Raw genomic sequence first — 26,987 nt, 5'->3', positions numbered from 1 at the left:
ATCTAACTTTCCAAACACACAAATTAAAATAGCCTACTAAAATAACTAAAAGATCAAAAAGCTTACTAAAATAGTCACTTCTCAAACGAGACCTTAATATATTATCTTGTGGTTTGTTTTGGTTCTCAAAAAAAGAAAAAAAAGAAAAAAAAAAGGTTCTTCAATAGGTCCATTATCTTCAACCAAATTCTGTATAAACTTGGTTCACATTTAACTATTAGAGCCTCCGTTTGGGAAGTGGGTTGGTTTTTTAGTTTTTTGACTTTTTTGTATATTTTAGCCTGGGCTAAAAAGCTTGGTTTGGGAAGGACTTTTTGACTTTTTGACTTTTTTGACTTTTTTTGTGAGAGAAGAGTGTAATGATTATGGGTTGGATGTGATGTTTTGTTTTTTGTGGTTAAAATAGTCTATTTTATCTTTTGTGGCTAAAATAGCCAAAAAAATTCCAAACTCTTCTTGCCAAACGAACCCAGAGTGTTGTGATTAGTTAGTGGGCTTACAATTTTATGTGGGGTCATAGGAAACAACAACATAGTATTTGGTGATTGGTGAAAAATATTGTTAGGTTATGTCTCTTGATTATCAAATAATTTTTTTTTTTTTTTTTATTTCCATTGCAACAAGGCATATATACATTAACCTAGGCTAAATCTCCACTTGAGGTCTTCACACTTAATGTCAACATGACTTCTTTGATTGGTTCTTGTCAACTCAACAGAGTAATTCCCCAAAATTATTGGTTGGTTTAGAGACATTAGATAGTTATGATTTCTGACTAATTATAAATTATCATGTCTCTTTATGCTCTTTAATTATTTAATACAAAATCGTAAATTCTACTCTCTTCACTAATCAAAACACACGTAAAACTCCACATGATTGTATCCCAAGATCAACGAATAACTTCCCGAGTAATCCCATGGTCTAGTACATTGCTCAGCAATGGTCCCCTCAATTTCATCAAATGCTTGCTTCCTTGCTATAGCACATTTTATTTTTGATACACTTGCAACCTCGCTCGAGAAGTTAGTTATTTTAATAAGTTAAAATATTTGTGGTTGGAAAGTAGGTTAGATTTTTTTTTTGTAATTAGATGTAATATTTATGAGATAAGAAATGAAATGATTATGAGTTCGATATGACTTTTTATCTTATTAACTAATTCACCAATTGCTGCAACCACAAATATTAAAATAAATTAAAAAAAAAACATAAACAACAAATGGGACCACATAACTCCAACAATGGTTACACTCCCCGTTCTTGATCTCTGAAGGTATAAAATTCTCCGACCCCGCCCCCAATGATCGACAATGAACCCATTACTCCCCCCCACCCCCACCCCCGCCCCCGTCCCCATCCCCGTCCCCGTCCCCTACCCCTAACAGGGATCGAGTTTTCCCGACCCCAAAAAATTCACGACCTTTTTTTTTTTTTTTTTTGAATTTTGCATATCCCATTTTGTTTATTTATTTAATTATTTGAGGCAAATAAAAATAATATATATAAAAGCATAATCCAGCAATGTTCAAACATAAGCATCCAAACAACAGTAACATGACAAACAAGATACAAAACAATACCCACACCACAAAAAAAAATCCAAACAACACGTATTTTTTGCTTTAAAAAAAAACACTATTTGTGAATTTTGCAAAGTGACATACACAATTAACATTATTAGCTAAGTTAACTAATATATATATAGAGGGGTATAATAGTAATTTTAGTTTGGGGCGAAAACAGGGACGGGGCCGGGGAACCTATCACCCATCCCTAGCCAGAAAATTGTCGATGATTCATTTTCAAATACTATCTCCAACCCATCAAGGATATTTTCAAGAAAAAAACTATTTTAATTGGGATCGAGGGGCTAGGTCCCGTCGGACCGAGTTTAAATTGTCATCCTCCTCTTTGAAAATAAAAATAAATAATATTATATGTATCAATTAATGTACTAACTAATATACTAACAGATGATGTGACATAATTTTAGAGGCTTTGGATATTTATAATTTGTATAATAGGTGAGATTAGTAATAATGATATAATATTAGTTAGAATACTAATGTATATATTAATTGGTACATATAGTACCACTGAATAAAAAATACATAAATAATGGCATTGAATGGTAAATAGTGGCAACTGGCTGAGGCAAAGCAATGGAGTTACAAAACAGAACCACAGCTCCAAAACCGTGCATTAAGATAACAACAACAATGATAGGGAATTCTAAATTTTAAACTCTAAAGAGTTTTAATGATGCAATAAAAATAAAAAAAATCAAAATCAAAATATCACATCAAAGGAATGGAACTCACCCCTAGAGCTCATTTAGAGCTCATGTTTTAGAGCTTCAAAATATTTTTGTACAAACAACACACACATTCCCATGCAATTTTAAACAATTATTTACACACATCCACTTCCATAACTTCATTCATGTGTTTAGTGATAGATTTAGGAAGAGATTTGGAAAAGGAAAATGCTAGAGGTCCCAAATTTTTTACCAAATAAATGACCAAATGTCTCACATGGGTGTGGGGCCCACAAAATTGCGGACCCCACACCCATGTGAGACATTTGGTCATTTGTTTGGTAGAAAATTTGGTGTCCCTAGCATTACCCTTTGGAAAAAGAAAAGAAAAGTGTGTGTGAAATTTACAAAATATAGATATATTTTATTCATATTTCACCTACCTTTTCCTTTCTCTTTCCAAATCTCTTTCTAAATCACCCAACCAAATACAACATCAAAGAATCAGTCAAAGGAAAATACTAATTCATTCAATTTCTTTATTCCTAATCACACCAAATAGTTGAGATTTCTGTGTTCGCAATCGCACCAACTGAATTACGTTTTGTTATCCTAACATCGATGTATTTTCTGCCGCAACAATGATTCATCCCACTAAAAACATCACCACTAATAGCACTAATGCATTAAAAAAGTAAAAAAAAAAAAAAAAAATACAACTCCAAGACTAAAACATCACATCATTAATGGCGGGACCCACTGCCACCTAATTAGTGGGAGCACTAATTAGTGCTCCCAAGCATTTTTCTTTCTGCCGCTTCATGTAGATGAGTCACTGATCCACTATTTTTGTTAGGTTAAAACATCAATGTAAAATTTTATTTTTCTTTCTCTGTAATCCATGAATTTGAGTTTTACTTTGTAAATAAATGGTGGGTTAGGCTCATAACGAACTTGAGATTTCGCTTGACAATATTAATTTTTAATTTAAAAGTTAAAAAATTATTAAAAAAATAAAAAAGTTCGTAACTTATACTACAAAAATTAAAGATTTTATTTTCTCTCTATTTTTTGCACATCTTTTTATAAAAAATTAAAATGTCATTCTAAATATACTAACTTTTTTTATATCATATTTTAATTAAAAAATTAAAAAATTACTTTAAAAAACTATTCCCAAGCAAGCCAAGTCTCGCTTCCTTATTTTCTTTTGTGGGGGATACAACAGTATATTGCCCATATCAATGTATACTTTAAAACTTAGGCCTTGTTAGGGATAAATTAAAAAAAATTAAAAAGTCAAAAAGTTCAAAAAGTTTAAAAATTAAAAAGTTTATATTATTCAAGGATAGCTTGCGGGAGAAGTCATTAAGGTAAAATTATTATTTTACCTTTTGAATTCAACTACTCAAAAGTTAAAAAGTCAAAAAGGTAAAATGATTATTTTGATTTCACTATAATATTTTATTATATATTTTTTTGAAAAAAATCAAAAAGTTATACCAAACATACATATTTTCTCTACTTTTTTAACCAAAAAGTTAAAAAGTACACTTATATAGCACATCTCAAATAACTACTTAATTGTTATGTGAATGGCTACAATTGCAGTAGTAGATAAAGTGGTGCTATTAGCGACCCATGAATTATTTTAGATCCCTATTTTTTTGAACCCTCACTTATAAATTTTGAAATCCTTAAAATTTCTTTTTCCTCCAAACAATACCAAAATTATCTTTGTGAAAACATTCCACTTATTGAATGCACACTCCCCACACCCCTACACCCCAAAAAAATCCCACTTTCAAAAAAACCCTAACAAAGCTCACGAAGAAGAAAACAAGTCTGAACCTATGAATAATGTTCGGTTACCTGTTTCCAAACAAATAATAAATGTTCAACTACCAGTCCCCGAACAAATAAACAATATTCGAGCCTGTATTCCCGAATTTCAGTCAAATATTCAAGAGTTCAGTCTCAAAAAAATGACGAACATATTTTATTATTTTTGCTATTTTTTTTTCAACAAACTTATCTTTACAAGGCCAATATTCTCTGAGTTAAGAACAATATTGAAATTATGAACCTCCTCCAAGCTTTTATTGTTGTCTCCTGTCGTCTTATGGAGTTGTGATTGCCAGAAAAACTTTCACTCATTCTCATTGCCAGAGAAGTGTTGATAATCAAATGGTTGCTATCGTTATTGCTAGAATATTACCGCCAAAGGGTTTTCAAGATTTTAAGGGTAGGTAGGTTTTGAAGGTGGGATTTGGAGAAGATGGATGAGTGGTGATGGAGGTGAGTGCTCTCATAAATCTTAATTAATTGGGTGCGTAAGTTTAATTGTGAGATGGAATGTTCCAAAATTAATGATATCATTTTTAATAATTTTATTTGAGATTATTATTGTAATTAAAAAAAAGACTAAAAATTAAAAGTCTAAAATAATTTATGAGATGTTAATAACAGCTCTCAGTAGATATTGGTATACATATTATATGTGTGTGCATGTTGAATGTATTAGATCGTGTTATTTTGTGGTGATTTATCCATAAAATGAGTGAGTGCTAATGATCTGTAGAGTTCAATTGCTTTTTGAGTTTCCTTTCGAGTGTTTGTTTAGTTTAAGGAATGAAAGATGTTGTAAAACGATTTTAGAGTGGTCAAAATTTTAAATTATGATTACAGGTGAGCATGTTTGGGAGTATTTAGTGGGATTTAAATTTGATAATTAACAGTTACGTGATACAAAAAAATTTTATTATATATTATTTATATTTTAAATATAATAATATATTTTTTATATTATGTGATAGTTATTATGATATTTTTTTCTAATTTTCAATAGAAATTAGTTTTAAGAAAAAATTGGAAAAAATTTAAAACATTAACGGGGACAACAAAATTTTAAAGGCTAAAGTAAAAAAGTGACTATACATAAAGGGAAAGTGTAATTTACCTTATAATTTGTTTCATACATGTTTAAACCATAGGCATGGGTGTTTAAGTGTGATGGACACGTGTATTCTTCAAATATTCAAGTTTAAATTTTTTTTTTTAATAAAAAAATGATATATTTTGACAAGTGTTAGACATTTGTTGAGAAGTGTCCAACGAGAGCCGGCTTTGTCCCAAACCAAAGCCAACAAATGCTTTGGGCCTAAAAAATTGATGAAAGAAAAAGGGACCCAAATTTGTTTTAGCTATTCTGTTTGTTAAAAAAAAAAAAAAAAAAAAAAAAAATTTAAATTTAAAAGGCCTCAACAAAGTTTGATGAAAATTTAAAACTAAAAAATGGTTGCAGTGGTGAATTATTTAAAATTAATAGATGATTGTTTTACTTAAAAAATAAAAATAAAAAAGCAGATTTATATGGTGAATTGTTTAAAATTAAAGATGGTAGTTTCTCAATTACATGAACTGTGTATAGAATATAATTAATTATACTAGTTATAATTGTTTATGAAGAAAAAAATACTTTTTAAATTTAAAGTTGATTAACGTTTACTTCTGGTCAACTATGCCCAAAAAAAAAATAAAAAAAAATAAAATAAAATTGAATGGATTAACAATTTTATCTGTTGAAAAGTATTATACAAGTTTAATTGGCAATTTTGCAATTAAAATAGCAAAAATTATGATATTTAAGTGATATTTTGTTACAATTTGTTGATTTTTTTTATTTATTACTTGAGTTTGGATTATTTTGATAATTTTTCTTATTATAAACTTTGTTATATATTTAAATAAATTTAATAATTATATATAGAAGTAACCTTTGTCTAAAAAAATGAATACACAATCTTTTGGTCACAAAATTTTAATTTTTTTTAAGTGTATTATCACAGCATCATCTTCTCACAGCACATCTTCTCCCAGTACTCAGCTTTCATCATCACTGCTGCCTCTGTCTGTTACAGCTTCTCCAATCTGTATGCCTAGTATTCCAATGACATGCTACAATGGAATTAGTTGTGGTGGTTAGTTAGTTTGTTATACAATAAGTTAGTGAGTTAGTTAGTTTGTTGAGAATTAGTTTAGATTAGATATTTTGTATAGTTTAGATATTTTGTTTACAGTATAAAACCACATGTAAGCTACATATCTGTTTCAATGAAAATGAGTTTAAGATTCTTAATATGGTATCAAAGCATTAAGCTCTCGTGAGCAAGATCCACAACCTTTCAATGGCAGATGCTTCGTTATCTCCAAATCTAATTTCGAATTTCAATTCTCTTATCACAGTGAAGCTTGAGTCAAACAATTTTCTCATATGGAAATCGCAGATGACAAATGTGCTTAGAGTGTTTGGATTTCTTGATCATGTAAATGGATCTCATCCATGTCTATCTTCAGAAATCATTGATGCTTCTGGAAAAACTATTCCAAATCCGAGTTATGCAAAATGGCAATTGATCGATGCACATTTGCTCACTTGTCTGACAACAACTCTGTCTTCATCCATTTATTCCTCTGTTCTTCACCTGACTCATAGTGATCAGGTATGGCAATTCTTAAAGAAACAATTTACTTCAGTTTCACGTTCTCATATTCATCAACTAAAAACCAAACTTCAAACACTCTGTAAAAAGTCATCTTCAATGGAGGTATATCTGTCTCAAATCAAAGATCTCGCAACTCAGCTGGCTTTGGCTTCTGCAAAAGTTGATGATGAAGATCTGGTATTTCTAACCTTGAATGGTTTACTAGAGGAATATGATGCTTTCAAAACCTCTATTCGTACTCGATCTGAACCTGTCAAAATGGAACATTTGTGTTCTTTGTTATGTTCAGAGTCCATTCACATTGAACAAAAACTTAAACAGTCTACTGGTACTGATCTTAATGTTGCCTACTTTGCCTCACGAGGATCTTCATCTTCCTCTCAGACTAGCTATGATTCTTCAAATGCTTTCAATCGAGGTTTTCACTCTACAAGAGGCAGAAGTTCATATCGTGGTTTTAGAGGAGGTAGACATAATAATTTTCGAGGAGACAAATTCAATAATAGGTATAATAATAATAGATCCAGAGGAAATTTTTCTTCTAACTTTGGATGTCAGATTTGTGGAGGTCTGAGTCATAATGCTTTTGACTGTTGGCATCGACTGGATCCTATTTTTCAACCTTTCACTGGCAGCAACTCATCTCACTCCTCTATGTCTCAGTACTCTGCTGCCACCAATTATCTGACAAATGACTTGACTAATTTTCAACAATTTCAGCCTTATCAAGGTCAGGAGCAGGTTCAAATTGGTAATGGTTCTTCCTTACAAATCAGTCATATTGGTAAAGGTATCTTGCTTACTCCATATCATTCTTTTTAGCTCTCAAATTTTCTTCATGTTCTTGCCATTTCTTCAAATCTTTTATCTGTGCATCAACTTACCAAAGACCACAACTGTCTTGTTATTTTTTATGCTAACACTTTTGTCATTCAGGACAAATGCACGAACAGGATTCTGCATAGAGGTGTTAATATTAATGGTCTCTACCGGTTCATTCTATCATCTCAGCAATTCTCTTCTCCTCAAGTTTTTCAGTATAGTAGTATAGCTCCTGTGTCTGATAGCACTACAGCTCCTGTGTCTGATATGCTTTGGCGTCAAAGATTAGGCCATCCATCTTCTTTAAAGCTTCAGCATATGGCTGGTTTCTTACCAAATAAATTGTCTTTGAATAAGGCCTTATCTTGCCTTGATTGTAATGTGTCTAAGTCTCATAGAATTCCTTTCACTTTGTCTAATGCTTCTGTCAATTGTCCTTTTGCCTTAGTTCATAGTGATGTATGGGGTCCTTTTACAGTGGATAATGCCCCATTTCGTTTCTATGTTTTGTTTGTAGATGATTACAGTAGATTTACTTAGGTGCATCCTTTGAATTACAAGAGTGAGGTGTATGATAAATTGCTTGTATTCAAAACATATATTGACACTCAATTTCAGACTTCTCTTAAAATACTTAGGACTGATTTTGGTACTGAATTTGTAAATAAAAGAGTTGATACTTTGTTGTCTTCTCATGGCATTGTTTATCAAAGTAGTTGTCCATATACTCAGGCTCAAAATGGCATAGCTGAACGTAAACACAGACATATTATTGAAACTGCTATCACATTGCTTCATCACTCCTCTGTTCCAATCAATTTTTGGTTTGATGCCATTGCCACAACTACATTTCTCATTAACAGAATGCCTTCTAGCATTTTACATCACAAGACTCCTTTTGAAATGTTGTTTCATACCATAACTGATTTTTCCCTTTTTAAAGTGTTTGGTTGCCAATGCTTCCCTTGGTTAAAGCCTTATGCTCCTCACAAACTAGCACCAAAATCTATTTCTTGTGTTTTTCTAGGATATCATCCTACTATTAAAGGTTATAGATGTCTTGAGCCTCTTTCTGGAAAAATCTACATTTCTAGGCATGTCATCTTTAATGAATCATGTTTTCCTTTCTCTCAGCAACATCCCTTAGTTTCTTCTCCTTCATCTTCAGATTTATCTGCTCTTACTTCATTTTTCTGGCCTTCTTCCCTTATTTCCTCATCTGTGCACTCATTTGTGAATTCAGCTACTTCTCAGTCTTCTTCGCTGTCTGTTCCATCTAATGCTACTTCTGAGCCTTCTTCTTCTTTTCCTACTCCTACTCCTATTGCTCAGCCTATTTCTATTACTTCTATTACTATTGATTTACTTCCTCCTTCTCTTTCTTCCTCTTTATCTAACACACATCCCATGATCACTCATTCTAAACATAAACTTCCTCACTATTTTTCTGCTCCAGTTTTTCTTCTTAAAACTGAACCTACCTCTGTTTAAGCTGCTCTTAAATCTCCTGTGTGGTTTCAAGCCATGAAGGAAGAATATCAAGCTCTTCAACAACAGGGCACTTGGGACCTTGTTGACCTTCCTCCTCATAAGATTGCCATTGGGTGCAAATGGATTTTTCGCATTAAAAGAGATTCAAATGGAACAATTGCTCGTTATAAAGCTAGATTGGTGGCAAAGGGGTTTTTGCAACAAGAATGAATTGATTTTCATGAGACCTTTAGTTCCGTGGCTAAATAACCCACAATTCAAATTTTCTTAAGTATTGCTCTTCAGTTTCAGTGGTCTATCAAACAACTTGATATATCAAATGCATTTCTTCATAGTACTCTTCAAGAAGAAGTCTATATGTTGCAACCTCCAGGGTTTGTGCAATCTTCCACTCATGTTTGCAAGCTTAAGAAGGCTTTATCTGGGCTCAAGCAAGCTCCTAGGGCTTGGTACTCCACATTTTCTTCCTTCTTGCTCTCACAGGGATTCATCAACAGTTTGTCTGATGCTTCTCTTTTTATCAAAAAAACCTCTGCTAGTCTCACCTTGTTCTTGGTCTATGTTGATGACATCTTACTAACTGGTAATGATTCTACACTCATTGCTCATCTTTTTTAGCAAATGCACAAGGCTTTTTTAATGAAAGAACTTGGTTCTCTGTCTTATTTTCTGGGCATCTTAGTTCAATCTTCTGTTGCGCATGGTTACTTCTTATCTCAAGCCAAATATGCTGTTGCCTTATTGCATAAAGCAGGTTTGGAGGACTGCAAACCATGTTCTTCTCCTATGGTTGTTAAGTCTACATGTTCTGTAACTGATTCTTTGCCATTTAATCAACCTTCCCTATATAGAAGTTTAGTCGGTGGTCTGCAATATTTGACTATCACAAGACCTGATCTTTCTTATGTTGTGAATCAGGCTTGTCAGTTTATGCATCTTCCCACTAATGCTCATTTTCAAGCAGTTAAGAGACTTCCTCGATATGTCAAAGGGACTTTGTCCCATGGTCTCTCTTTCATGCCTAGTTTTTTTGATCTTTTAGCCTTCTTTGACTCGATTTGGGCCAGTGATCACCTTGATTGCAAATCAACATCTGGCTATTGTGTCTATCTTGGCTCCAACTTGATTTCCTGGTCAGCTAAAAAGCAAGCCACTGTCTCAAGATCATCCACTAAAGCTGAATATAGAGCTTTAGCCCATGCCACAGCTGAGCTCACTTGGATTCAGCAGTTGCTTAAAGATTTCTGTGTCCTCTTCTACTACTCCTGTTATTTGGTGTGATAGTCTATCTGCAATGGCTTTAGCATCCAATCCTATTTTCCATTCTTGGTCAAAACATATCGAAATCGATTACCATTTTATTCGAGAAAAAGTGGTTGCCAAACAGATTGAACTTAAATATATTCCTACAATTGATCAGGTGGCTGATATTTTCACTAAGCCTCTTTCTCCTTTCAGATTTCATTATCTTCATGTCAAGCTGTTAGTGTTTCCTTGCCCTATCAGCTTGAGGGGGGCTGAAGAAGTTATCATAGCATCATCTTCTCACAGCACATCTTCTCTCAGCACTCAGCTTTCATCATCACTGCTGCCTCTGTCTGTTACAGCTTCTTCATCACAGATCTGTAAGCCTAGTATTCCAATGACATGCTACAATGGAATTAGTTGTAGTGGTTAGTTAGTTTGTTATACAGTAAGTTAGTGAGCTAGTTAGTTTGTTGAGAATTAGTTTAGATTAGATATTTTGTATAGTTTAGATATTTTGTTTACAGTATAAAACCACATGTAAGCTACAGATCTGTTTCAATGAAAATGAGTTTAAGATTCTCAATAGAATGGTTTCGTATTGAAAGTTCACTTTGAACCCCAAAAATGTCAGAGGCAATCTTGTATCCAACACGTGTCGGTGTCCAATACGAACATGTCACTTTTTAAAAGTATTTGCGCTTCTTAGATTCTCACATCCATTATTTTTTTAATGACAAGTTATTGTTTTATTTTATTTTGTTTGTTCCATCTGTGGTGTACTAGTCTGAATCTGTATCTGGTCATCTCCATAGTCCATAGTCCTATTATCATCACCGCATCAGTTTTAATAGAGCTTTTGACAGTTTCTTGTGTGCGCCATTTTTGAACATTCAAACTATAGACAATGGAATCATCACTTGAAATAAGAGTCTAGTTTAAGTTATCATCGTCAACTTGCATTTCCCATCTCATGTTGCCATAAACTGCTAGTCACTCTACAAACTTCAAAACTAGCGCAATGGAAAAAAGGATAGCGATCATTGGAGCTGGATTAAGCAGCCTTTTGGCATGCAGGTACATTCTGGAGAAATGCTTTCAAGCAATAGTCTTTGAAGTTGAATGGGGCATTGAAGGAATTTGGGGTCAAACCATAGAGTCCACAAGACTCCAAAACACCAAAGAAGTTTTTTAGTTTTCTGATTTTCCATGGCCTTCTTATGTAAAAGAAGTTTACCCAAGTTTTAGAGTATATTGAATCCTATACTCAACATTTAGGAATCTTATCCTATATCAAGTTCAATTCAAAGGTCATTAGTATAGACTATGTGGGAGAGTCTGATGTAGATTTGCAGTCATGGGATCGATGGGGCAGAACAGGTAAGCATATGGATCCAAAGGGAAATGACACTTAACAGTCCAACACACCGGAAAATGCTCCACAGAGGTATGTACACTAGCTAATTTTTCCCTCTTACACCCTACTCATGTTTAATGGAAAGTCACGATTTCTTGAAAAGGTTTGAAAATATGGTTACATTTTCACCTTTGTTTTGCACTTATTTTTTCATGATAGTGGATCATTTGATCACAACATGGTCTGGTCTGCTCACCTTTTTACATTACATATTCTAATATTTACTCACTAGCCGTGAGTGCACACACGATGCATGTGCAAATGTATGTAATTTAGCAATAGAGAAGATGAACAAAAACCACCTGTGAAATTTTGAGTATATAAATCAGTTTTCAAACTGTTGTAGGCATTTTTGGAAAAGTAAAAAAAAGTTACATAAAATTCTCTACACCAACTCAAGTGTAGACTTTCTATGATAGAATAGATAATAATGTAAATTGTCATCATACTTGGAAAAAAAATGGATCGGAGGAAAAGCTATAGAAATCTACGTTGGAAAGGTGTAGAGGTCCTTGTTTCGTTGTGCTAGGAGTACCAAGTTGAGTTTGTGATTCTTTGCATTGGACAATTCAATGCTTGCCAAACATCCCAGACTTCCATCCACATCATGGCCTAGAAGTTTACACTGGTAAGGTGATGCATTCCATGGACTATACTGCAATGGACAAAGCAAAAGCTGTCGAATTATTTAAAGGAAAAAGAGTTACTGTCATTGGTTCATAGAAAACTGCAGTGGACATAGCACAGAATGTACAAATGCAAATAGTGAGTGAGATTATCAACATAGTGAAATTTCGCTGACTTCAGGCATTTACTGAGTTCTTAAACAAAATTGTCAAAATTTTATTGTGTTCATTTACGAAAATAGTGAAATTTAAGATATTGTCATTTACATGAGGGTATATCTATCAATGACAATGTCACGACCCCAAACCGCCCCTAGTAGTTTGGTGCCGTGATGGCCAGTAATCCGAGATTACCGAAGGCCAACTTTCAAAATTCACACACAGTCAGAGTATAATATATGGGGCTCGCAAGTACGGAAGCAATAATTTAAAATACAAGTGGTCCATAAGAGCAGCGCATTAGTCAAATGGAATGGCAAACATCTTTACATAGCTTAAAAACTTGAATACAAATAAATTGAAGTACAAAAATACATATTATATCTTGGAAGAAGGCTTCTCAAGCCGACATGTTCAAAATACATAAGCTTCAAAATTTCCGACATAAACAAAAACACTTGAGCCACAAATCATGAAACATAATCTTCAGGATTGCCGACATCCTTACAGCCGACATAACATACATGCAAAACACACATCTCGGCGAAGCCGACTTCTTGCTTGTTACCTACATATATACATAGGGAGTGTGAGCTTGGATACTCAGTGAATGGTATAAGTAATAAAGTGGTTAAATGAATGATACCCGAGATCCTTTCAAAACAATACATAGTATATCATCATCAAAGCCATACATAACGTAGCTTAGCTTGACTTGTAGCAAAACATCAATCAAATCTTAGTCTTTCAAAACTTGCTTGGAATACTTAACATACATCGACTTAAAACATGGGGTGATGACATTCTAGGCAAAACAAAAGCATAACCTCGGCATCGAGCACACCCGTTCATAGTCCGTCGGTGGCCGATATCTTAACAAGGGTGCTACCTAGGCTTAACGTCCCCTAGCACGAAAGGACGGTGCTACCTAGGCTTAAAGTCCCCTAGCACGGAAGGACTATGTGTAGACGTCCCCGAATGCCCCGGGAGGAACGAGTTCCCGTTCTGTTCATATTTGCGGTCACTACAGTTCAGGACTCTCGAATTTGTCACGGTTCTAAGTCTGAACCAAAGAGTCCAAATCCGGCAAATCGTTTTGAGAAACAGATTTTTGAAAAGAAGTGCCAAACATGGACTGCTTTGCCAGATACAGAGTCGCCACCTAAATGTTTTTTTAATGGGAAATTTAGGAAACCCTGACTCGGTGCCAAAGGCCACGTGTCCGTCATCACCAAAGTTGCCTCGGCTCGGGAACTTGGGTACGATTGGGGAAGGTCACTTCGTGAGCACCCCCGCTCGCCCGATCAAAAGATCGGCCTCTACTAACCATGATATCTATTTTTGAAAACATTGTATGTTCTTATTCCGGTTATTAGCCTAGGTTACTATGTGATGCGCACAGCATATAAGTATAGACTGGGTCGCCCGAATTGGAACAAAATATTTCATGCTTGTTTATTTGAAAGATGATTTGCTACTCGCAAGTAGGCTTAAAATGTAGATTTTGCCACCCGCAGGTGGGCTTAGAAAAGATGGTTTTGCCACTATCTAGTGGGCTTAAAACAAACAGTTGATGATTTATTCCAATCCAAGTAACCCAACCTTCACCCACAGGCATTCAGACAGTTATATCACATAAGCATATAGCCTCATGGTAAGCATGCTATTCGTGGCAGCACTCACACGCATGCAAGGATGCTAAAGCATAAAGCTTACCGAGTACTCCAAGCCAAAATAGAAACTACATTAGAAATCATGCATGAATCCTAAATATACAGAAATGCCTAATGCAACACATGCAAGAATGCAAACTATAGCAGGCTCGGCTATTCTAAGATGGTATATGGAATGCTACAACTATCATGTATTCAATTTCGAATTGAAAATACAATGCAGATAGTATGATGCGCCGAGCCCGGTGCATGCAATACAGATGAATGATGCAAACATACTGTCATACTGTATGGTAATTAAAATATGCCCTAATCTAACCATCATAAGCGGATAAATAAAATGGAGAAAGACGTGGGGTTGGAAGACATACAACACACACACGCACACTTATTACAGTTGTGCCCTCGCGCAGAGGGTCCGAATAAATATACAGTCCCGAATAAAAGAATATTACAGTCCAAATATTACAGTCCAAATAATATACAAATTCCTAATTAATTAACAAATTAACTAAGAAAGCTGTAAAACTGGCGTGCAAGCCAGGGACTGCCTTGCTCCTGATGAATGATGCATGTCTGGGCTGTCTTGCGCGGAAATCCACTGAGATGCCCCAATTAGCCTCTGTTTACACCTTTTCTCGAAATGCGCGTCAGACTCCGAAAAGTTGCTGATTCTTCATTTTGCTGCAACAGAGAGCAGGAAAGGGGCATAGCAATGTATTTGCACAGATATATGCATGCCTCGATCCTCGTGCCACCAATCACGCATACCGAGGCATGATGGCCGAGGAGTCGAAATGTACAATTCAATATAGAATGAATGCACATGAAAACACAACAAGACCTAACTCCATCATGGATGATCCGGAGTGTCGGTGACTGGGGAATTGAGATACATTCCGTCACTCGGAGAACGAAATGCACCTCGTTTCCCGTGTCCGGGCTAACTCCTATCCCGAACACGATGCAATATGCATGATATGCATGAATGCAACTAAGATACAGCCTAGCATGCACAATGCTATGGAATGACATGTCTCGAAATGCGTGCACACGGGCACGCAAACTGAGAAAATGACAGAATGCGATCTAAGATACAACCTAGTATGCACTATGCTGTAAAATGAGATGCCTCGAGATGCGTGCACACGGGCACGCAAATCGAGAAAATGACAGAATGCAATGCAAATGACATGGAAATAGGATATGGGCTTACACTAACATGAGAGAGCCTCAGCCACGCTCACATAAGAGGCCAAAGGATGAAAATGAAGTGCCTCGAAATGCGTGCACACGGGCACGCAAACCGAGGCAATGGCATACGCAATGCAATGGCATGGAAAATGATATGAAAGCATGCTAATGGATTTTCAGCAATGAAAAGTGGGGGAAAACAGCCCCGAAATGAGGCGAAAACACACCCGATGCAGGGAATAGTCCCGAAATATGAATTTTGGCACCCGAAATGGCCTACAGCTATACCAAACATGCACAATATGGACATGCAATGAAAATACAGAAGCAAGGCAGCCCCAAAATAAGCACTTTTCCAGTTCAAAGCATGGCCAAACAGCAAGCAAAAACAGTGCAAAACTAGCATGCAAGAAATGGCCCTAAACATGGGATTAAGAAGCAACTCACAGCTGCTGCTCTCAAACAGGTTAGGGCCCTTCAACAAAGTTGAAGAGGGGCCCAAAATATGATGTTTTGCAGAACTGTAAAAACCCCAAAAACAAACACAAGTATGGCTGCACTCCCATGCAAGAAAAAGGGCCAAAAGGTGGCCAAAGAGGCAAGTGATATATGCAAAGCCCAAACTGAAAAATTCCCTTCTACAACATTGAAGAGGGACAAAAAATATGACTATTTACAGAACTGTAAAAACTCCAAAACAGTATACAAACATGCTAGAAATGCAATGCAAAATGAGGCTCAAAAGGTGGCTATAACACAAAGTATGCAAAGCATTCACCAAACAGCCAAAGACCCTTAATAAAACATGAATAATGGGCCAAAATAAGACTATTTTTAGTACTGTAAAAAGGCCAAAAACCGAAGCATGATAGGCTGCCAAAACATGCAAAAATAGGGGACCAAAGATGGATATAAAGACAAGTGGTACATGGAGGTCCCAAACAAAGATGAACCCTTCTTCAATGTTGAAGAGGGGATCAAAATAAGCCTACTTAAAGTTCATGAGAAACTCCAAAATAGATCACACTTAGGTTAGAAAAAGCATGCAAAATATTGACATACAAAGAGGGTATTGAAGCAAGTGCAAGATGGAGGGCTCAAACAGGGTTGAGACCTTAATGAGACATGAAAATGATCTCAAAAAAATGACCTTTTCAGTTTTGGTCGGAGCTCAAAACAATAAGCATGTATGGCTTGCAAAAGATACAAGAAATGGGCCAAAAAAGGGGAAATTACAACTCACCCTTGAAGACCAATTCTTTTGTTGCTTCTTGGACCAAATTTGTTGCCTCTTAGCTGCTGGAATTCCTCCCCTTGCTGTTGGATTGGAGTGGTGGTGGTAGAGCTTGGTGGTGTAGAAGAAATGGTAGTGTAGAACTTGAAGGTTTTCAAGGAAATGAGGGAGATGGAGAGGGAGTTTTGTATTCAAGCTTGAGGAGTAAATTTTCTAACCCCTATCCCCAATGCCACCTGCTGGTTATATGAACAAAAAAGAGGGAGCAAAGGGAGGCAAAAGGTGGAGGAAAAGTAGGCAAGCTTTCCCCCACAAAATATCCCCCGGATTGGGATATTTTCTGGGGGAAACAGCTATACAGCTGTAAAGTGTGTTTGGTGAGGATCATGGCCGGCCCATTTTTGGGCTTGCATGTGGCCGGCCGGCCACCTCCCCTAGCCGGCCGGCCAAGGGTCAAAAAGGCCAAGTTGCTTTAATGGCCGGCCACCACATATTGGTGGCCTCCCAAGTCTCCTCTTCACAATCCTGTGGTTCGAATTTGGAAATTCTAAAACAGGAGAGAGAACAAGCCACTTCTAGGGGGGTCAAAAGGGTCAGGTGACATTAGTGGCCGGCCACCAACTTTTAGGGTCCTCCCATGTGTGTATATCACAAATATATGGTTTGGGGTTGAAGAAAATGGCTCCAAGGTGTTCAATATTGGCTCGGAAGGAGGGGTTCAAAAGGGTCAAGCAACATTAGTGGCCGGCCACCAACTTTTAGGGTCCTCCCATGTGTGTACATCACAAATATGTGGTTTGGGTTTGAAGAAAATGGTTCCAAGGTGTTCAACATTGGCTCGGAAGCGCGAAAAACGGGCGTCGGAGGGCGAAAATAGAATATAACTGGTTGCCAAGATAATCGCTGGCCTCCCACCCTCCAGTGACCTTCCTGGTGATGAAACAGAGGCACCTGCCAAAAATGAACGAAAAGCAATGCAAAACGAATGCTCGGGGGCCAAAACACGCAGTTCGGGGTCCCGAAAATGGGCTGCCAAGCACCGAAAGTGGCGTTCGGCCACGAAGTGGGTTTCTCAGGCCCCAGTGTCCCTTGAAAGGGAGAAAATAAGATGTATGCCAAAATTTAGAGCAAACGGAGATGGTTAAGCGGTCCCGAACCGAGGCGCACGGCCAACGGTCCCGAAAAACCGAAAACCGGGCTTCGAAATGGGAAAAATGGCCTACGGCCACAAAATGTAGCCCGCGGCCACTGAGAGATGGTCTACAGGACCTCTCCCTCCCCTCAGGAAAAGAAACAGAGAAAACCGAGCCTGGTTCGCAAACCGAGGCAAGGCACAGAAGAGGGTTCGGAAGTCCGGAGGCGGGGCTCACGACCGCGACTCTGAAACTTCTGAACAAGCACATTATGCAATATCACCAAGTGCTCAATTGGTGACGTCTGAGTCTCAAGGTCGGTTAAAAATGGGGTGTCTACACTATGCTACATAGGCTTAAAGTCCCCTAGCACGGAAGGACTTGTGCCACAAATACTTTAAGTCCCCTGGCACGTACGGACTATGTTACCTAGGCTTAACGTCCCCTAACACGAAAGGACGGTGTTACTCAGGCTTAACGTCCCCTAACACGAAAGGACGGTGTTACTTAGGCTTAACGTCCCCTAACACGAAAGGACGGTTCCAAGAATGTCACCCAAAACAAAGCTTATACTTGATACATAAAATAGGGATATCATTCATGCTTAACAAAATACTTTTATCAAAACAAGGCAAAGCTTTATTAAAACTTGATAACATAACTTTATCGGAAATACTACTCACATAGTTCTTGGGACGTCGGGATCAAGGCAAAGGTCCAAGTCCTACAAACACATGGCAAGGTCTAATGAACATACTCCCCCAAAACAAGTCTTACATGCATGCAAATGATCTCGGGAAAACATACTGGAAGTCAAACACTGTTTTACATGTCAAGAAGACATGCTGGGTACCAACCAGGTTTTAGCCGAGGTCCCACACCTCCTGGCCGAGGGGTGGCTACCTAGGCTTCGGCATGCGGCTGAATGCCGAGGTACGCACAAGACAGACTAAAGGTGTAAGTGATCATGCAAGGTAGGCCAAGGTGAGATACGATGCTTGGCCTAAGTGTGAGGTCTAGGTAAGAGTGATCTCGGCGACTACACTTAAGGAAGTGAGGTCTAGAGATCTGGGTTTCCACCCGTGAAGAACATGAACATGAAGATCATGAAGAACATGAATGCTAAAATCATAACTTCTTTATTACAAAATCTGGGTTTTCATGCTATGAGTTCGAAAACATGGACCTGGGTACCCACACTTGAAAATCATATGGAAACAAACACAAAAACATGGATCTAGGCATGAGCTTTTGGATCAAAACATGACTTTTCTTGAAGAACACATGAATACTATTTCCTCTTTCTAAAACCGAGCTTCAAAGCAATGCATTGCTTACAAATCATATTTAATCATGCAATGCAACAACATAAACATAAAGAATGACAAGAGCAGATTAAGAATCTAACCTTAGAATACGGATCTAATGGTTCGATCTCTAGGGATCAAGCTTGGGATCTACTCTCCCTCAAGAACTCCTCTCCCTCTTCTAGAGCTTCTCTCTCTTCTCTTCAAACAAGTTTAGGAACAAATGATGGGTTTCTCTCTCTATCGGCTGACTTAACTCTCAGCTCGGACGCGTGGCAGCGGCGGATTGGTTCTCTTCAAAAAGGTGATAGATTGACAAGACAAGACTATGACAAAGCGTACCTAACAAGCTACTCGGTATGGCACTCCGGCAAGTGGTGATATCGGCTAACAACAAGACTTCGGCAACTAAGGTGACAATGACCTCGGCTAGGAAGGACGACACTTGACTAAGCTGTGCCACACCTTGGCCTAGATATGCCACACCTCGGTCTAGGTCATACCACTCCAGGACAAGACCACTTAGGTGCAAAGGTAACATCTCGGCCTAGATGGTACACATCTCGGCCTTGGTGATGAACACCTCGGCCTAGATAATGACATCTCGGCTAATATGTCAAGGTGAGGGTGGAGGTCGAACAAAGGGGTTTCCAAGATGATTCTAGACTGAAGATGACCTCAGCTAGGAACGACCTAGGCGTAACATGACCTCGGCTAGACATAACCTAGGCTTGGCATGACTTAGGCTTCAGGCAGCAAGAAAGGAAACAAACATGCAACACACTTAGGCAAAACAAGGCAAGATTCATGAATTCAAACTTAGCAAGACAGGATTATATAAATGTATGCAAGCATGGTTAAGATATGAATGTGGGTCCTTATAGACAACTTCAAAGAGAAGCTGCCAATTACTAATTTCCTTAATTTCCTTTATTAGTTTTATATAAGAAAGTGAGAAATTATACAACTTTTTACCTGTTACTCTTTACTTCAAAGAAGAATTTTGAGTGCTGATGGACCACTATTTACCATCCTTGTAGTCGTTAAAACTCATTCTTCCATGGGATGCTTCCCAAAATTGCCTTATTTTCAAATTTCACCGTTGAAGCAAAACAACAGATCGTGCTTTCCTTCTTTTTTCCTTTATTAAGGAGTCAATTATCCATGCACGATGATTCAAAGAACTACTCATTGGATGCTTTTAATTGGCTATATATGTGGAGTTAATTTGGGATTTTTATACTTCAATTGCTTCGCAGAGCCAGTATAATATATAAGAGTTTTAGAGATTAAATTTTTTAGTCTCTAAAAGTGAAAAATTTGTTGCAAAAGACATTTAGGGATTGTTTGGTTTTTGAGTTAGGCTAAATAATTACAAAAGGACAAAAAAAAGTAAAAAAATCACAAAAAGACAAAATCACAAAAGGACAAAAAAAAAATCTTTCATTCCAAAGTTAAAAAGCCAATCAAGAATACCAAACGAACAAAAAAGTCTCAGATTAAAAAAGTCAAAAAAGCTAAAACGCTAACTAAAAAAATTATTGCCAAACGAAGGCTCAGAGACTAATTTCTATCGTCGTGAAGATAGTCGCTAAAAGATCGTCTCGAAAAGTCAAAAATAAGATTTTTAGCAACAAAATTTTAAAAATGTTACTAATAAATAAACTTTTAGGATAAAATAATTTGGTCTCAAAATGGTTTATTTTTTTAGATAAAAAATTTGGTCCCAAAATGATAATAATTTATTACTAATGTCCAATTTTCGTTGCTAAAAATATAATGATGATATTTTTCGTAACAAAAATATTTAGTTCCTAAAAATAATTTTACCTCTAAATTTTAGTTTCTAAAACCTTAATTTTTTTTTTTTTGTAGTAAGCTATTGGCTCATAAGCTTGGTGAAACATTTCTTCATAGCATTTAAGCCATGTTGGTATTTTTAATTAATTAATTATTTTGTGTATGTTTGCATGTGTTTCTAGAGATGGGAGATCTCAAAATGGGTAGAGAGCTATCCTAGACGGAAACTTTCCCTGAAAAAGTTTAAGATGATACTGGAACAGAGCTTTCTTCAAGATATATCTTGCCAAATTCTTATGTTGCCTGAAAACTTCTACGACAAAGTGGAAGAAGGGAGCATCATTTTAAAGAAATCACAGAGCTTCGGTTTCTGCAATGAAGGTTTGATTATTGGTGGAGAAGTAGAGCCTCTAAAAACTGACCTTGTAATATTTGCCACCGAATGCAAGAGTGATGAGAAGCTCAAAACCATGTTTCATTCTCCAACCTTTCAAAATTGCATAAAGGGTTCACCTGTTGGAAATGGTTATTTTTTCCTCAAGTTTGGTCTATTTTTTAGGTGGGCCCCGAGTGTCAATTTACTCGGGTCAAAGTGGTAACGCGTTCTATGCCGCATTGTGATTCACGTGGTATATTTGGTTGCTCAAAACCATTACCGAGTGAATGGGAAATTGAAGCCAAAGTGTGCTCCATGGAAATGGAGTTTTGGTGGAAATCCCTTAAGGTTGTAAATTGGCTTGTCCCACATTGTTTTGGTGGGAGGTTTTGAAAGGGTTTATAAGGCTTAGGGTGAGATACTTGGGGTGTGCCCCAAGGGGAACCCAAGTGTTTTAGAGGGAGAGGTTATGGGCAAAATAGGCTAGACCCATTGGACCCAAAAATCACCACACGCGCGCCGCCGCCGTCCGTCCGGTCGGGCGGGCTGGGCTTCTAATCTTTTTGGGCCAAAAACATTTGAATTTAATTTTATTTTTTATTAAAATAAAATCCAGAATTCAAATTAAATTAGTTTGGATTTTCCGTCCGTCCGGTCGGGCGGGCTGGGCTTCTAATCTTTTTGGGCCAAAAACATTTGAATTTAATTTTATTTTTTATTAAAATAAAATCCAGAATTCAAATTAAATTAGTTTGGATTTTTTGTTCATCCAAACAGGGCCCTTCCCGGTTTCAAACAGAAATAAACTGTTTTGGAATTAATGCACATCCAAACAGGGCCCTTCCCGTTTTACTATCTGTTTGAATTAATTCAAATCTGTTTGAATTCAAAACCCAACAGGTATGATACCTGTTCAATTCAAAACCAAGAGTTACATACCTGTTTAATTCAAAATGAAGAGCCACCTTCACATCTATAAATAGGACCACCCTCATTTGATGTTTTGTGAATTCAGAAATTTCGTATTTCACTTCTGTTTTCTATTCTTCATCTTGCTGCATTTTATTTTCAAAAGAAAGAGTGTAAACACTTAGTGTGTTCGTAAGGCAAACAATTAGTAGTGCTGCTATTGTTTGTGGAAGATCATTTCATCCTGGGAGATAGACGTCCGAATTCTGAAAGCACCGTGGTGAGGACGAATCTGTCTTAAGGACACAGTGTTAAACACTGGACTTGATCAGAAAAATAATTCGAAGAAATTAAATCAAGTAAGTTATTTAATTACTTTCAGTGTTGTTTTTATTTGTTCATTTATTCAGATTTTAATTTTGTTTTTGTAACAAAATAAAATCTGTTTGTTTTATTTTTATTTATTTATTTTTATTTCGAGTTTGATTTTTGTAATCAAACATATTCTCTCCTTTTCTTTATTTCTTTATATTCTGGTTGTTGTTTTGTACACAACAGAATTAAATCTTTTTAAATACAGTGAAGATTGTCCTACATCACCAACCTCCACAGTTTCTTTGTACAGGTCTTTTCAATCACAACTTATTGAACTTCTAATTTTGGTAGATGAACAAACTATGATCATATTGATAATATCAAATCTTCCTATTCAAGTCTTTTTTTTGGGTGGGTACCTATTCAAGTCTTGATGACCACATTTTCTAATCATATTTTGTTTACGAGTGCTGCTATTAGCACCTACCAAAATTCTTTGGACCCCAATCCTAAACCCTAAATTTTAATAATATTTTTTTGGACACCTCACTTATTACCAAATCTATCCATATTCACAATGAAATGCACACCCACCTGAATCCATTCCAACATATACACGCAATTCACACCCCCAACCACACCCACTCTCTGCCTCTCTCTCTTCTCTCTCTCTCTCTCTCTCTTTCCTCATCAGTGATGTCTCTTCTCTCTCTTTTCTCTCACTCTCTCAAAACCCCTTTTGTTCATATGAGAAAGTGAAGATTTTTCTCTCTCTTTTCTCTCTTTCTCTCTCAAAACCCCTTCAAAACCCTAGCTTTTTCTCTCTCTTCTCTCTCCAACATTAACCACATCTAAAAAGTGGTTCCTAAAAACACAATGCATTTACTTGTGGGGTTGGTGTTCTTTGTCGATTAGGATTTTGACGACGTGGGTCTCTTTGGAATTTGCCATTGATTAGGAAATTCAGATGAGAAAGTGAAGATTGATGTGAATTGTAGGAATAGAAAACAATGTATATATATGGAAAACTAATCTCCATAATATTTCCATAATATTTTCAGAATAGAAAACTAATCTCCATATTTTCACAATGAAATGCACACCCACCCAATTTGTTCACCACTGTGTAGTCGAAAAAATGTATTTTGTTCAGAACTGTTTTGTCGAACAATAATGATCCTGTCAGCACTGTATGTTCGAACAAAATTTATTCATCACTGTGTAACTTGAATCCATTCTAATTCACAACTTAAAATAACATGAATTAAATCCATTCAAAATACATAACTTAAATCCATTCTAATTCACTCTTTTCCATTCTAAGTTAGTTTAACAAAGAAAATTACATAACTGACTATCTGCATTAATGTTCGGAACCTATGTATTAAACGAAAGGATTATGTTCAGGACTGTGTTACCGAACATAATTGTAACAGTCAGCAAACTAGTACCGAACAACTCGAACGAAACAAGAACGACCGAAAATAACCGAGAATGTTAATACAAGACAGATAAATGGCCGAGAATGTTGTCCTTGTCCTCCATTGCTCTACACAGTGAAATAAGTGATGAAGTATACGTTATATTTCAAGCAAAACTTTCAAGTTCAATAGCGTTGATGATGGTGATGAAGATGACACATTCAGGATTTAAGATGATTACGAAAAATAATAGATTTAGGGTTTATGTTAATTGGTTATGAAAAGTAATAGGTTTAGGGTTTACAAACATGGAATACGTATAGTTGGAGTTGGAGGTGGGGGTAGAGGTGTGGGTGAGTGTCCAATATTATAGAGTATTAGTTATTATTGATAGGTGGGTGTTTCATTTCATAATGTCTTTTAATGTAATTTTACTTTAGGGTATAATTGTAATAAAAAAAATTATAAAATGGGGGGTCCAAAGAATTTTGACAGGTGCTAATAGCAGCACTCTTTGTTTACCATCGATCACATTTGTCAACACCGCATTAGTAATAAGCACGAGTAGTGGGGCTTATTAACTAATATAGTATTTTGGCTTGTAAGGTGGTAAACAATAATAATATATGGTTATCCTAGCAATTATTGTTCTAATAAATGAAACATCATTCTGGATGATTTTTTATATACAAATTATGTTTTATATAGTATTTTCCCATAAAAATTTTAAAATGTGAGTAAAGTTTGAAAGGCTAAACTAGAAATAAACAAGAAAATACAAGATTGAGCAAACTACCTGTTGGTAATTTGCAGTAGATAAATTCTTCTTAGCTGGCCAATTCTTTACAAATCTATAATGAGAAAAAAAAATTAAAAATCTGTGGAATATTTTCAATTAAGTAAACCAAACACAAAATTTTAGCCAATAAAAAATTGATCAAATACATTTAAATTTGAATCCAGCTAATGATTCATGTGCATTCCTTGGCCCCCTTAATTTCTGTTGGGTTCACCACTGTTAATGACATCTATAATATCTATCTATACTATTATATGGAGTCCATACTTACATCTAAAATATCTATCTATGCATATGAAGTCTATACCTGAGTTTGTGTAGATTATCATGCTTTTGGTTTTCTCAAAATGTCCTCACATAACGCATGTAACTTCTTACTGCTTCATGTAACTGTCCGACTCAAATTAAGATTAAAATTTATAACTTGTTGCAGTTTTCAATTGTTCACTGCTAATATTAATAATATCAACTCTTCCGATTGTTGTTGCAGACAGGTTATTCATCCTCGAATGCCACAACTTGCTATAATCGGGCATTGGTCGAGCTACTCAAACCTGCACGCCTCTGAAATGTCGTGCAAGTGGTTAGCACATCAATGGGAAATTTGAACTTCCAAGCATAACAGCAATGGAGAAGGATATGGCGATGTGGGAAAACAACATGAAGAAGGTCTTATGGAAGATCTTGCATTGGTGCTTTGCTTACATGGCACAACGATCAATTGTGTGTTGGAACAATCTTCTGTGTAAATAAAATAATTTGAAAAATTCAAACAAAATAATAAATAACATACTGAATTTATTTATCGAACCGAATTAAAATTAAAAGACCAAGTCAAGTGTGTGACACTCTGTCCTTAAGACAGATTCGCCCCACTACGGTGCTTACGGTTGAGTGGCGTCTATCTCCCAGGATACAATGATCTTCACAAATTGTAGTAGCACTTCAAACAATTTGTTCGGCGAACCAAACCTGTGATCTATACTCTCTTTAATTTATACTAAATCTAATATGAAGAATAATACAAAAATGCAGAATTTAGGACAGCCAAAGACAATAATCGGACTGATTTTTCAGATAAAAAAAATATCTATCCCTACAAGACTGCCGGAATGATGGGTATAAATAGGCACAAAATTTTGACTGAACAGGTTCCAAAGCCAAATGAACTGATGCAATATGTTTTAAACAGATTTTTGACCGTTGCACGTGGAACCAAATTCTTTCCAGATTAATTGAAAAGAAGCCGTTGGACCAAAGTCAAACCTGTTGGACATTATTTATTTAAACTATTATATATATATATATATATATATATATATATATAAACAATTTGAATAGTTTAATAAATAAAGGAAGAGGTACAAATTTTAAGAAATCACTTAAGAACCTAAAATTTGAATTTAGAATTAAATTAAATTCTCACAATTACAAACTTTAGGAAACCACTTAGGAAAAATTTGAATTTAGAATTAAATTAAATTCCCACAATAATTTTTATTGAAAAAATTCAAATGAATTTAATCTTAAAAAATTAATGTTAGACCCGAAAACGACGTTAACTTCCCATTCACTCATAAATGGTTTTGACGTACCATCTTCACCGTGTGACTTGCCACGCGGCACAAAACACTTCACATCTTCGGACCCACTCCAAAAAACGTTTGGGGCCCACTCAATTTTGGGCTAAAAAATATGCCTATATTTAAACCATTTTTCTAACAATCCCCCACATGAATGGAATTTGACGGAGAGAAAATGCAACAATATGATCTAATTACAGAGAGTACAGAAATTGAAAATATTCTGCAAAGGATAGGTAGCTTTTGGCTTTGAACCTTCCCTTGTGAGACACTATCGGATTTACTAGCTAACCAGTGAACATGATGTCTTGAACTGTTCAGCCGTTTGTGTAAACCAAGATAATAGAACTCAGACAGTATATTCCCAGACACAGTTTAGTTCTCACTATTGTGTTCATTTTGGCCCTGAACAACCTGGTCTTTCATGAGTGCTCTAGAGAATTGTAACCATTCACAAATCTCATAAAACCGGCCCAGTTCACACTCACATAGGTGATTCTTATGAAGAGTATCCTGCCATACTCCACTAGGTTTACCTAGATATAAGAATCATTAAAATTTTACTTAACCTTTAACGCTGCAGACATCACTATTTCATCAAAGAAATGGGTAGGAGTTAGACTCCCCAGCGATCCTTCTGAGTTATTCACAACTCGGTTGTCCCTTTGAACCTAGATCTTGGGATCTCCAGTCAACTAGGTTGGGTTGCCGTTGTGGT

At 36.1% G+C, this 26,987-nt stretch overlaps 1 pseudogene; it reads left to right on the top strand.

The window, feature by feature from the left end:
- Positions 1-7,435: 7,435 nt before the first annotated feature.
- LOC114270266 (putative flavin-containing monooxygenase 1) lies at positions 7,436-25,449 on the top strand (annotated as a pseudogene).
- The last annotated feature ends 1,538 nt before the right edge of the window (positions 25,450-26,987 follow it).

The sequence above is a fragment of the Camellia sinensis genome, chromosome 5 (assembly GCF_055761805.1).
Source record: "Camellia sinensis isolate YWXY chromosome 5, ASM5576180v1, whole genome shotgun sequence".
NCBI classification, from domain to species: Eukaryota; Viridiplantae; Streptophyta; class Magnoliopsida; order Ericales; family Theaceae; genus Camellia; species Camellia sinensis.
Note: the sequence above shows the minus strand (reverse complement) of the source record. Positions and strands in the feature narration are given on the sequence as shown.